Source organism: Empidonax traillii, unplaced genomic scaffold (assembly GCF_003031625.1).
Source record: "Empidonax traillii isolate 1590-97213 ecotype Southwest subspecies unplaced genomic scaffold, ASM303162v1 scaffold589:size398478, whole genome shotgun sequence".
Classification (NCBI taxonomy): Eukaryota; Metazoa; Chordata; class Aves; order Passeriformes; family Tyrannidae; genus Empidonax; species Empidonax traillii.
In genome coordinates this window covers 357,345-368,149 of record NW_020955782.1, presented here as the reverse complement: position 1 = coordinate 368,149, position 10,805 = coordinate 357,345, and the positions used below count along the sequence as shown (strand labels likewise).

General features: G+C 40.1%; 1 protein-coding gene across 2 annotated transcripts in view; it reads left to right on the top strand.

Annotated features, from left to right (window-relative positions):
* The first annotated feature begins 266 nt into the window (after positions 1-266).
* Positions 267-10,805, top strand: part of FRY (FRY microtubule binding protein) — a 235,081-nt gene continuing 224,542 nt past the window's right edge. For both annotated transcript variants that reach the window (XM_027898290.1, XM_027898289.1), the window contains exon 1: positions 267-342. The gene's annotated coding sequence lies outside the window, so the exon portion shown is untranslated. The remainder of the gene's footprint in view (positions 343-10,805) is intronic.

Here is a 10,805-nt window from a genome sequence, read left to right as displayed (position 1 = left end):
GGCCCGGCACAGCCCTGCCCACCGCCCCCCTCGCCTCCCGGGGCGTCCCGGCGGGGAGGAGCCCAGGGAGCGCCGGGCGGGGCGGCGCGGCGCGATCTCGCCGCTGGCTGGGACTGCCCGGAGCCGCCTCCGCCTTCCCCTTCTCCCCCGGCGGCAGCGGCGGCGGCAGGACCCAGGTGAGAGCGGGGCGGTGCCCGGCTGCACTGGGGGAGGGCCCGGCCGGTGGCGGCGGCTCCCGGTGGCGAAGGAGGAGCCGGAGGGAGGGAGGGAGGCCGGGCTCAACTTGACAGGAGGGAGGGCGCGAGAGAAGGAGGCGCTGGTGGCTGCGCTCGCCGGGCGCGGGTGAGTGAGGGAGTGAAGGAGCGGGCGGCGCGGGGAGGGAGCGGGCGGCTGAGCTCGGCGTGTCCCCGGCGGATGGCGGGCGGGCGGGCGGGCGGCCGGAGCCGGGGAGGCGGTGCTCGGCCGCGCCCCGGCGGGCGAGGAGAGAGGCGGGGACACCGGGCGGTCCCCAGCTCCGCTCCGGGGGCTCGTGGTGGCGGCGGCGCCTCTTCCCCCGCGGCGGCCCGGAGCAAAGTTTCGGGGATGCCGGTGAGGTGGGGGCTCGCCCTGCCCCTCCGCCGCCACCCCCTCTTCGCCTCCCTGGCGGAGCCCGGTCGCCAGCCGGCGGCCGCACACCCTGACGCCGCCGCCGCTCAGCGCCCGATCGCAGACAAAGCCGCCGCCCCACCTGCCGCCCCGGCCCCCTCCCCGCCCGGGACGGCCCCGGGGACCGGGCCGGCTGCCCTGCTGGGCACGGGCGTGGGGAGCGACGCTGGCCCGCCGAGCGCCAGCGAACTTATTTTTAGATGTGCCTCCCATCACAATGCGTCTTAAAAATAGCACGGTTCTTATTTAAGGAGTGGGGAAGAAACTGGTTCTGGAGGCCTCGTGTTGTGATGTGGTTTGGGGTTCGGGTTTTTTTAAGCCGTTTTTCAGAGGGAAAAAAAAAATGTTTCAGTGGTGCAGGCAGCTGTGGGACGGTTAATATCCACAGGTGCACACAGGATGCTTTCCCTGTATCTTCATGAAGGTCACTCCTTAAGCGTGTGAACAAAGGTATTCATGGCGTTGTCCTCCGCAGTGTGTCTTCAGTGTGAGACGCGAGGTCTTATATATGTGCCCACCTGATTCATGCAATACTTTTCATAGGGTCACTCGAGCTTTTTTGGTCTGCCGTTTCCCTAATTTTCTGCCTGGTCACTTCTCTCTAGAACACCTGCAACATGTGGGTGATGCAGACTGAAGGAGATTTAATGAGCTGCAAGGATCAGAGCTGTTTATTATTTTGTAAATAAATGCTTTACTTTTGTTTTAGCTGCTGTATCTCAGCTGACTCTGGTGACGGAACTACCATAAAATAAACGGGTCTTATTGTGCCAAATGTGTAATCATGATTGCTCACAAAGGCAAATTCTGATTTTTATTTTAAAGCCGCTACAAATATATGGGAAACTTGTGTAAAATTAAGTGTAAATGAAAATGGAAAAGTACATCTCCAACAAGGAAAGGAAAAAGCACTGAGTCATGGAGTATTTTAGATTGGAAAGGACCTCTGGATGTCATCTAGTCCTGCCCCAACAACCAAAGCAAGTCCAGTTGTATAATGTTGCTCAGGCCTTTTCCAGGTGAGTTTTGGGTGCCTCCAAGAATTGAGATTACATAGCCTCTGTGATTGTGGTGGTGCCAGTGTCTGACCACCTTTGTGGTGATTTTTTTTTTCTTTTAATCTATTGGCATTTTCCTGTTTTGTAATTTGTGTTTCCTCTTACCCTGCCGCTGTGCACCTCATATCCATCCATAGGTGATCATAGTCATCTACATCTGTAGTTCTAGAAGCTAGCAGAAACCATGCTAGTGTTTTAGACCAAAGAACTGATTGTTAAATGGCATTGTTTTATGTATAATTGCTAGATTTTAGTCTCATAAATTGGAAATTTATTCTTCCCAAGCATTTGCTTAACATTTCCTTTTTATTTGAATGTGGCTAATAGCACATTAGCATATTAATTTAAAATGTATAAACACCTCATGAAAACTATTTCTTAGTGTTTTTCTAAAATGACAAAAACGTCTCAAATAATTTACCCATCTCTGAATTTGAGGCAGTTTTTTTCCCAAGTTTTGCTGGAGTCCTTTCACCATCAACAGTGTCACTTAGGCTCTTGGAATGACAGTGTGTCTGCTCATTTTAGTAGAAGGAAAGCTTTACGGCTTTAGCCTTGAAATAGATTTTCCTAGAGAGGGCATATGCCTTGAACAATGCAGTGCAACCTGTTATTACTGAGAAGTTGCCTTTGCACTATGTAGGTATTGTTTAATGGTCTGGAGAAACCTCAGTTTATATTTAGGATGCTGTTGATGTGGGAAGTTATGTGGGCAACTTTTTTTTTTTTTTTTGTCCAGCAGGCAGATTTTGGGCTGTGCAGAATAAAAATTTGCATGTTATCCACCATGACATATGACTGTCAAAATTATTTGGTTTTTTTTAAATTTGCATAAATTCTTGGATGTTGCTGATAATATCTCAAAAGCAGGGGAATATATTTGTAGTGTGATTCATAGTATGTCACTTCTGGATGTGTCTGGGTAAAATTTCAGAACATTAGTATGATGCTGCTTAATAGCTAATGCTTCTGAAGAACTGATGGTTTCCCTTAGAGCCATATCAAATAATTTATTAGAAGCCTTTGAATGACTGAGTGCACTGAATTTGATGATATTTAGAATTGTTTGATAAATTATTTAACTAGCTTTTTCAGATAACAGCTGCCATTTTATAATGATGGGAACACCTGATGTACTTACACTCATTGGGTTTTATTAACCGTAGTGGGCTTCCATTCAGGAAGAAAGCAATAGTGTGTTTGGCATTTTTTAGGGGGTTGGGTTTTTTATATGGTGTTGTTTTATATTATTTTATTAAGTCCTGTAGTGCCTGTGTAAGTCTTAGATATTCTTGACATTTATAAATCTCTTCTACAGGCTCATTGAACTCTAGATTACATATTTGAGATTCTAAATTTAGCACTACAAACATTTTAGGACTTTAAAAATGATATTTTCTGTTTCAAAAGTGAACTGTTTAGTCCGTTTATGTTTTTCCCAGTCTGTATTAATTTCCTGTTAGCATGTCATATGGTAAAACAAATGAATTAATGGCACATTATACTTCCATAAAATAAACCTTTATTGGGGGGTATAAAGGCTTTTATTTGACTTGACAGTATTTGAGAATGATTTGTGTAGTTTGAAAAATAGTTTATCTTGGACTGTTAAGATAAACTTGTAAGAGGAGGTGATTATATGTCTGCAACCAGATATTGGTAGCAGTGATTCGTATAATAAATTTGAGTTTGAATTTGGACAAAAAAATGGGAATGCACTTGTTAGACTCATGAATGGTTTGCTTACTGTAGTGCATACAGAGAGGCTGTCACTAGCTTGAACTTTACTGTTATAGGACAGAATTTCATAATGTAGCTCACACGCTTTCAGTTTTATGGCCCAGAGGACTGAATGTTGGAATAGCTGTGCTAAATTAAACCTGGGGTCTGTGACAATGACTAATAAAAGATGCTTCAGAGGGAACTGTAAGAGCAAATGTAAGATAATTTGCATCCCATGTTCAAGGTGAATGTGGTGCTTTGTAGTTTGGAATTGGCTTAAAATCTGCATAATATTTAATAGCCTCTTCAGGTGTTATTACGCATAATTATGATAATTTTGGACATACTTGTTGCTGATACAAGTAACCAGTTTAGATCTGTGGCTAATTTGGGTGGGCACCTAGTTTATGCAGGTGTCTTATTTGCTTGATTGTTGCCAGACTGATCACAGAATCAGGCCAAATTCACCTAATATGTTTCACCAGGTTCAACGATTAGGGCTAATGTGACATTCAGGAGAAAGAGGTGCTTTGCCCACGTGTTTATAGTTTGAACTGTAGTGGTGACAACATTCATCTGGATGTGAAACCTGCCCAGTTGCGGATTCCTTTTATGTTTTTGTTGGAGCAAGGTCTGGAACAGAGACTGCTTCTCAGAGACTCCCATTATCACCAGTTTGTAGGATGGTCTGGGGTGTGTATCTCAGCTTCTGTGAAATTGACAGAGACCGTGCCTGTACTTGCTAGTTAGGTCTTTTATTTTGGACTTGAAAAACTTGTGAAGTTTTGTGTTCCAACATCTATCTCTATATATATGTGTATATATATATATATATACACACTTTTATGTATAAACAGCATTAACGAAAAAACAAAGACATCTGAAATGACTCTCTAGCCTGATACATACTTACTTGAGTCTCCTGGACTATGGGCTTGACTTTAAAGTGGGGGGAAAAAATAACACTGTTGTTGTACAGGCTGTTTCTGAACATTGTTCAATCCCAGTATCATCTTGAATGTAGGATGATTATCATTTCCCATTTATTATAAGAGTCTGTGTGTGAATACTGTTAGATTCTTGATATGGATGGCTTCTGGTAAGAAAAAGTTACATGCTTATTTATGAACTTGTCATTGTGTGGTGGAATGGCACCAGTCAGTATTATTCAGTGAATATCTCAGAGTCTAAGCATAAATTTCATTATATTACTGCTTATGAATTTTTTCTGCACTTTATAGGTTTCATATGCAGGCCCTTGGAGGGTTTCAAAATGGTGACATTCTTCAGTACCTACCATGAGCTCCTGGAAGGCTCCACACTATGTTTGAGAACTTCAGTGTTTTAACATTGATTGAAATTGCAGATAGCACAGTTCCAAAACAGTGTTCTTTCAGCTTTTATGTGAGGTGAATGGCTTTACATTTTTTTTTAATAAAGAAATCTATGGTTTAAATTTATATGCCAGACTGGCCCTGAAAGGAGTGCTATTGTCCTGCTCGAGGGTTACCTCTCTTAGACTAGAAGTCAGTAAGCTGCTGTGTTAATCCCATGACAACTGCACCAGTTTAAATGATTGGTTGCTAATATTTGTCCAATGTATGATCCAAACCCATTTTTCACAGAATGCTTTGTATTTGCAACACGACCGTACATTCTGTTCTCATCACTGCTTGCATCACTGCTGCAAGCATGAGACTGCTATAGATGGCAGTGTGAGGCTGGAGAAACGATGGGAGAATTTCTGGTGACTACAGTCACAGGAGGTGAGAACTAAATTTAAAACCTGGATTACTGTCCCTGGTAATTGAAGTTGCTTTCCCAATATAGCCTTGGTAAAAAGCATAGCTTTCATTGACTTTTTGTTATGTTATCTACGTCAACGAAGAAATCCCCTTAGATGTTTTAGGCAAATGTCTAAAAGCAGGGATGAAAACATAGTAGGTGTTTACTCTCATACTTAAGACTCAGTTCTTGGAAATTTGTACTTAAGAAAAAAGATTCTCATAAATCCCTCATATTTTTTAATGAGCTGGAGCAAAGCGTATGATATTACAAATAGTGTTACTAATATCTATAAAATATTAGCCCATGCTAGCTTTTTGTTTTCTTTCAGTTGCGTAAGAGCGCAGATAATTGGAGTGCTTTGAAAGGAGTTTAAATACAAGTGTCAGTCATCATTGTAAATGAGTGATTGTTAGGATGTGTATTTACTTTATTCTTTGCATCATAGTACGTGGTTTTCTTGGAGCAGCGATTGCAAGATCTTTGTATCAGGCCATGACAGGGCGTATGAATTTAGCATGGGATTCCAAGCTGGAGCACCTCTCTGGAGTAGGATTAGAACTTTTCTGGATGCTTTGTATGTAAGAGAGTGGAAGACATTCATCAGTGCTACAGGATATTGATGTCTTCTAAATTAATTAATAGGTATATTTTTCTTTAGATAGAAATCAGTTTTCAAAGATAGGCTCTTTGCATAATAGATCCCTGAAAAAAAAATCTTTGTCTCAACTTGTGGAAGGCTTTATTTGGAGATAGAATACCTATATTCATTAACTGCAGGACTTTCACTGTGATCATTGTATGTGTACCTGACAAGCTGTACGAAAATCAACTCAGTGGTTTTGGTGGGTTTGTTTTTTTTTCAGTTGATGAAATCAGCTACTACATCCTTTTCGTTGTTTAATATGTTCCTTCAGATGTCTTTACTAAGAATCTAATTCCATGAAAAAGCAAAAATATTTTTAATAGATGGTATTGTTCTTTAGAAGAAGTGCTGCGTACTTTTGTACTTAGGATAAAGAAAATAAAAACTGATGCTTTCAGTAAGCAAACGAATTTTCTCCTACAGTAGAAACAAGATTGCTTGTTGAGACTGACATCCTTAGTATTGCTGGGCAAGAGTATGACTTCAGCCTCTCTGTATGTGATGAAATGCCCCAAATGATGCTGCAGTTAGTGTTGGTGCTGAGGGTGAAATGACAGACAAGTCATTTTTGTATGTAACATTGTTGGTTTTAATTGTAATATAGCTGCGTAGACTGTTCTTAGCTGGGTAATTTCATACGTCATTGTTTAATAAGTAATTTTAACAGACTTCGCGGAATTCATCCATCTCACTTTCTTTTTATTCTCTCATAGCCTGATGAGCTCTGAAATGAGTTAGAAGGAAAGCTGTATGCTCAGAATTGTTCAGAAATTACTTAATGGATCTAGTTAGTTTATAGATGCACTTTCAACTTTGTTACTATTAAATGAACATTTTCAGTACCTTAAAATTCTACATTTTATAGACATAAAAAGTTGTACGCGTTGCTTTTTTGGGATATTTGTAGCAATACATGGTCTGAGTGAGAGGGTTTTTTGGCTATTATCATTTTCATTAGGCAATCTTTATTGGAAGATTTAAAATTAAAAATAAAATATCATCTGCATCTCTCATATTTTATTTGCCTATTTCTTCTGTCTCCTGATTATCTGTGGTCACCATTAACAGCAAGTGTGTCCTTTTGTGAAATCTGGAGCTAGTAAAGCTTATTTTCTTCTGAATTTTTGTCTTACGGTTCATCTGATGGTTATGATCAATGGTTTTATTATGTTGAAGGAGTGGTAAGGTTTCTCTCCATGGAGGCTCTGCTAATGTGTAATGTGATGTGAACCACACTCCAGCCTTTATTTCATTCAGGGCATTTATTGGAGCTGTTTGTCAGAAATATGTTCTTCACTTGGCCATCTGTTTCTGTAAAGCATGTAGCAATTTAACTACCTTTGAGGTTGCTATCCTGTCAAAAATCAGTAATATCTGCCAAGTGGTTGAAAACTATTGGGAGGGGAAGAGAGAGATGTTCGCAGACCTCGTGATCACATAAGCTTCTTAGCTTTAGCAAAGCAGACCTGAAATCTGTATTTTAATTATTCTGCAGCACTTGGGATTCTGATGCTCTCCTTAAAGAGATATATCTCAAAAAAGAAAATTACTTGTTGATGAAAAGTTTAGAACATGTGCTGAAACTAGATAATATTTCTTGTAATGCCCAGTGTCAGTAGAAGTATCCTAAAAATATTGGCCTATTTTTAATAAATATCAGACCCACTTATTCCCCCCCCCCCTCCCCCCAAATACTAAGGTTTCATTTTTGAAACTATTTTTGAAACTTTTGAAAGCAGTAATAGCTACAGTTTATTTGGGCAAGAAATTTTGATGAGTGTACATTTTAGAGCTTAATGTCTGCAAGAGTTTGTACAAGGAGTGTGGAGTCACATGTAGGGTTGCGTCACCTGTCAAGAATAATAGCTTGAACATATACTGTAAATATAAAGCTCCTACTTCCCCTACTAGAAATACTTGTGGAGTCACATACTCCAACACAATGTTTGACTCAGTTTAAGTAGGAGTGGTTTTTATGATATGTTATTTCAGTTCTGGCCTGTTGCAGTGCCATTTAGCAATCTTGTCTGAAAATCATATTACGGGAGTCATCTTGAAATTAATCCATACCATGCAAATAGGAAATTATCCTATAACAAATTAAAAGTCAATATACTGTTTCTTCAGTTGCAGAAAGAATAGAAAATTGGTTTCTGTCAGTAATAATTAATCACAATTAAACCTTGCAGTACTTTGCAGTGTGCTGCTGTACATGCTGAACATTCTCAAGAGTTTAGTCTTACTGTAAAAACAGGAGAAGTAAAATCCTGAAGAGAGAGAGAGAAAAAGAAAAGCAAATATTGCAAAAATAAATGTAATTTCTAATTTCGGGAAAATTGATAATTTGATATGAAGGCATTGGAGGGGTGAGATTTGGGTAGAGATAGGATGAAATAAGAGCATAATAAAGCATAAAGGAGTAGAAATTACCATTTATGGGGAAAGAGAAATGAAGGCAGGTAAAACCTTTTGAAAATCAGGAGTGTCGCAGTTGAAGTACAGCATATACCTCTGCATCTAGTCATTTGAATACATTCTTCTAAAGAGTCTGCATTGTTCTATTTGGTGTCAAGCTCACTTTTTAAATAACTTTTTTCATTTCATGGCATGATTTGTTAGCTGTAACTAATTTGCTAGGCCTGAATCTACACTTCTCAAAGTTTGTCTCTTAAGAAAAAAAAAACACAGCTTTGGAAGTATGTGCAATCAGTGTCAAAACCACATGAGAATTTTGTATGTCCTTTTCTCTGCTTAGGAACAATACTGGAAGATTTATACAACAAGGACTTTTGGCTTAATAATGCTGCAGTTGTATTTCTTCCACAGTCTAAGCATGGCAAGCAAAAGGACTACACCGTTTACAGTAGTTTAATGAGAACACGGGCAGATGCCCTTCACAACAAAAATAATTATTTTATTTTGTTCTTACAGTTCATAAAATGCTTACTAATGTCACCTCAGAGTGTAAAAATATGTAAATTTTTTCCATCTTTGTATACTTACTGTATCTTGCTGGAAAATGCTGCCGTCATAAAAGGATGAGAGAACAGCTGCCTATATATTTAGCCCTGACTGTTGTCTTTTGGGTCAGACTGAACATTTCTAAAAAGAGGAGAGAGCCTCAGTTACCTTCAAGGAAGCTATGATCCAACTGGAGCAGTTTTTGAGATGTAACAAAGAGGAGGAAGGAGGCAGCGAGTCAGAAGGTGCAGCGCAGGTAAAGGTTGGTAGATGGAGAAGTGTAGGTCTGCCTCCAGCAGAAGTCGGTCCTTAGTGTCTACTTCTGTACCACTGTGTCCACAGGCCTGGACCTGGACATGTTGCTAAGCTGGCCTCAGTCTGGAGCAGCTCTGTTGTAGTGAGACTTAATTCAGGTCCAAGGGCAAGATGAGTGGTGAGCAGTACGGAGAGCTGGGGTTTGGTGCTTGGGCTGGCTTCTTGTCCAGCCTTTTGTTCTTTGGTAAAAGGTTTTTAGGGAGCTAAAGCTGTACAGGCTTATGCAAATACCAATTTGTTAGTGATGTTATTTAGAAGAAGTTGTTCTAAATGATTTCTTGGTCCTTGGAGGAGACTCTGTGGAAATTTTTTTCCTGAGGAAACGGCCGAAGATTGCTGGGCTGGAAGTAAGGTCCAGAGGAAGAAATATTTCCCACAGGGGCATAGTTATGGGTTAGATTTGGTTTTGGACTTTTTTTAATAGTGTCAGCTGGCAGCAAACCAGATTGAATTCTTGTGCATATATTGCTTAAGTTTACAATTTTTTTTATTTTAATAAAATATAATCTCAGAGACGAAAAGCTATAGTTTGGGGGGGTTCTTTTCTTCTTATTTTCTCTCTTTTTTTGGGGGGATGGGAAAGCAAGACTGTTTTAATCTGAATTCTTCATTGGATTTCATCTGCAAGTGCTAATGCAATTTACACGAATAAGAGGCCAAAAGGAACAGTCAAGACCATGTTCTTATCTCTGACAGATTGCACAGTGCACAAAGTTCTCTGTAAATACAGGTATTTATTATGATGACATGATTGGCTTTTGCCAGCTTTCCACTGAATTTTTGAGTCAATTTACAATTCAAATTTATAAGCATATTTTAAGACTGTGGGTGTTTTTGTTATTGCATTTGCTTATTATAAAAATGGAAAAGACCAAGATTTCCTTAGTTCACGTCGTCAGACTTACCAATGCAGAGAAACACTGCGGAAGGAGAAGGTTGCTGTAGCTGGCTATTTTTCGTTGTCTTGAGTGATTCCTGTGCTATCATTTTTCTATCACTATTTTATTTCCTCTGCCTTGTAAGTGTTGTGGAGTCCTTTTTCCCTTAATAATTCTTGTCTAGTAATTCACATGCTAATACCTAGCTTTGAAATATATAGTAAGAGGATGTACAGACCAGCTATTCACAAATGAGTCTCCATTCTTTGAACAATCTGATTATGTTCCCCATCCCTTGGGATGATACACAGTGCTGCCCCCAGGACTCTAGAACCAATTTGTGATGGATGAAAGTCTGATGGTCCTTAGGCCACTGAATCCACCTGAAAAGGGGCAGCATTTAAATGGTGTCAAAAGCAATCTGTAATATTATTACTCCTAATTTCTGCTACTATTTTAAAAGGTGAGGGAAAGGAGGAAATGGCTGAGCTGATTATCTGCTGTTTTCAAAGGCTTACATAAATCACATAGGTGATTGTTGTTATATGTCCTTAATATGCCATGTAAGCCATATTCAAGCATTGCTGTGGCAGGAAGTTCTTTGTATACAGTTTGTGGGCTGTTATTATTACATAGTGGCTAGAGTAGATTAAAACTATAGATTAACATTTTATTATAAAAACTGTGTTTGAAAAAGGAGTGCAAAAGGCAATAGTTAAACTACTACCTGTTGATAGAGTACTGTGATACTGTGCTGGATGAAAAGTTAATGTTGATATGCTTGTGGGTGGCAGG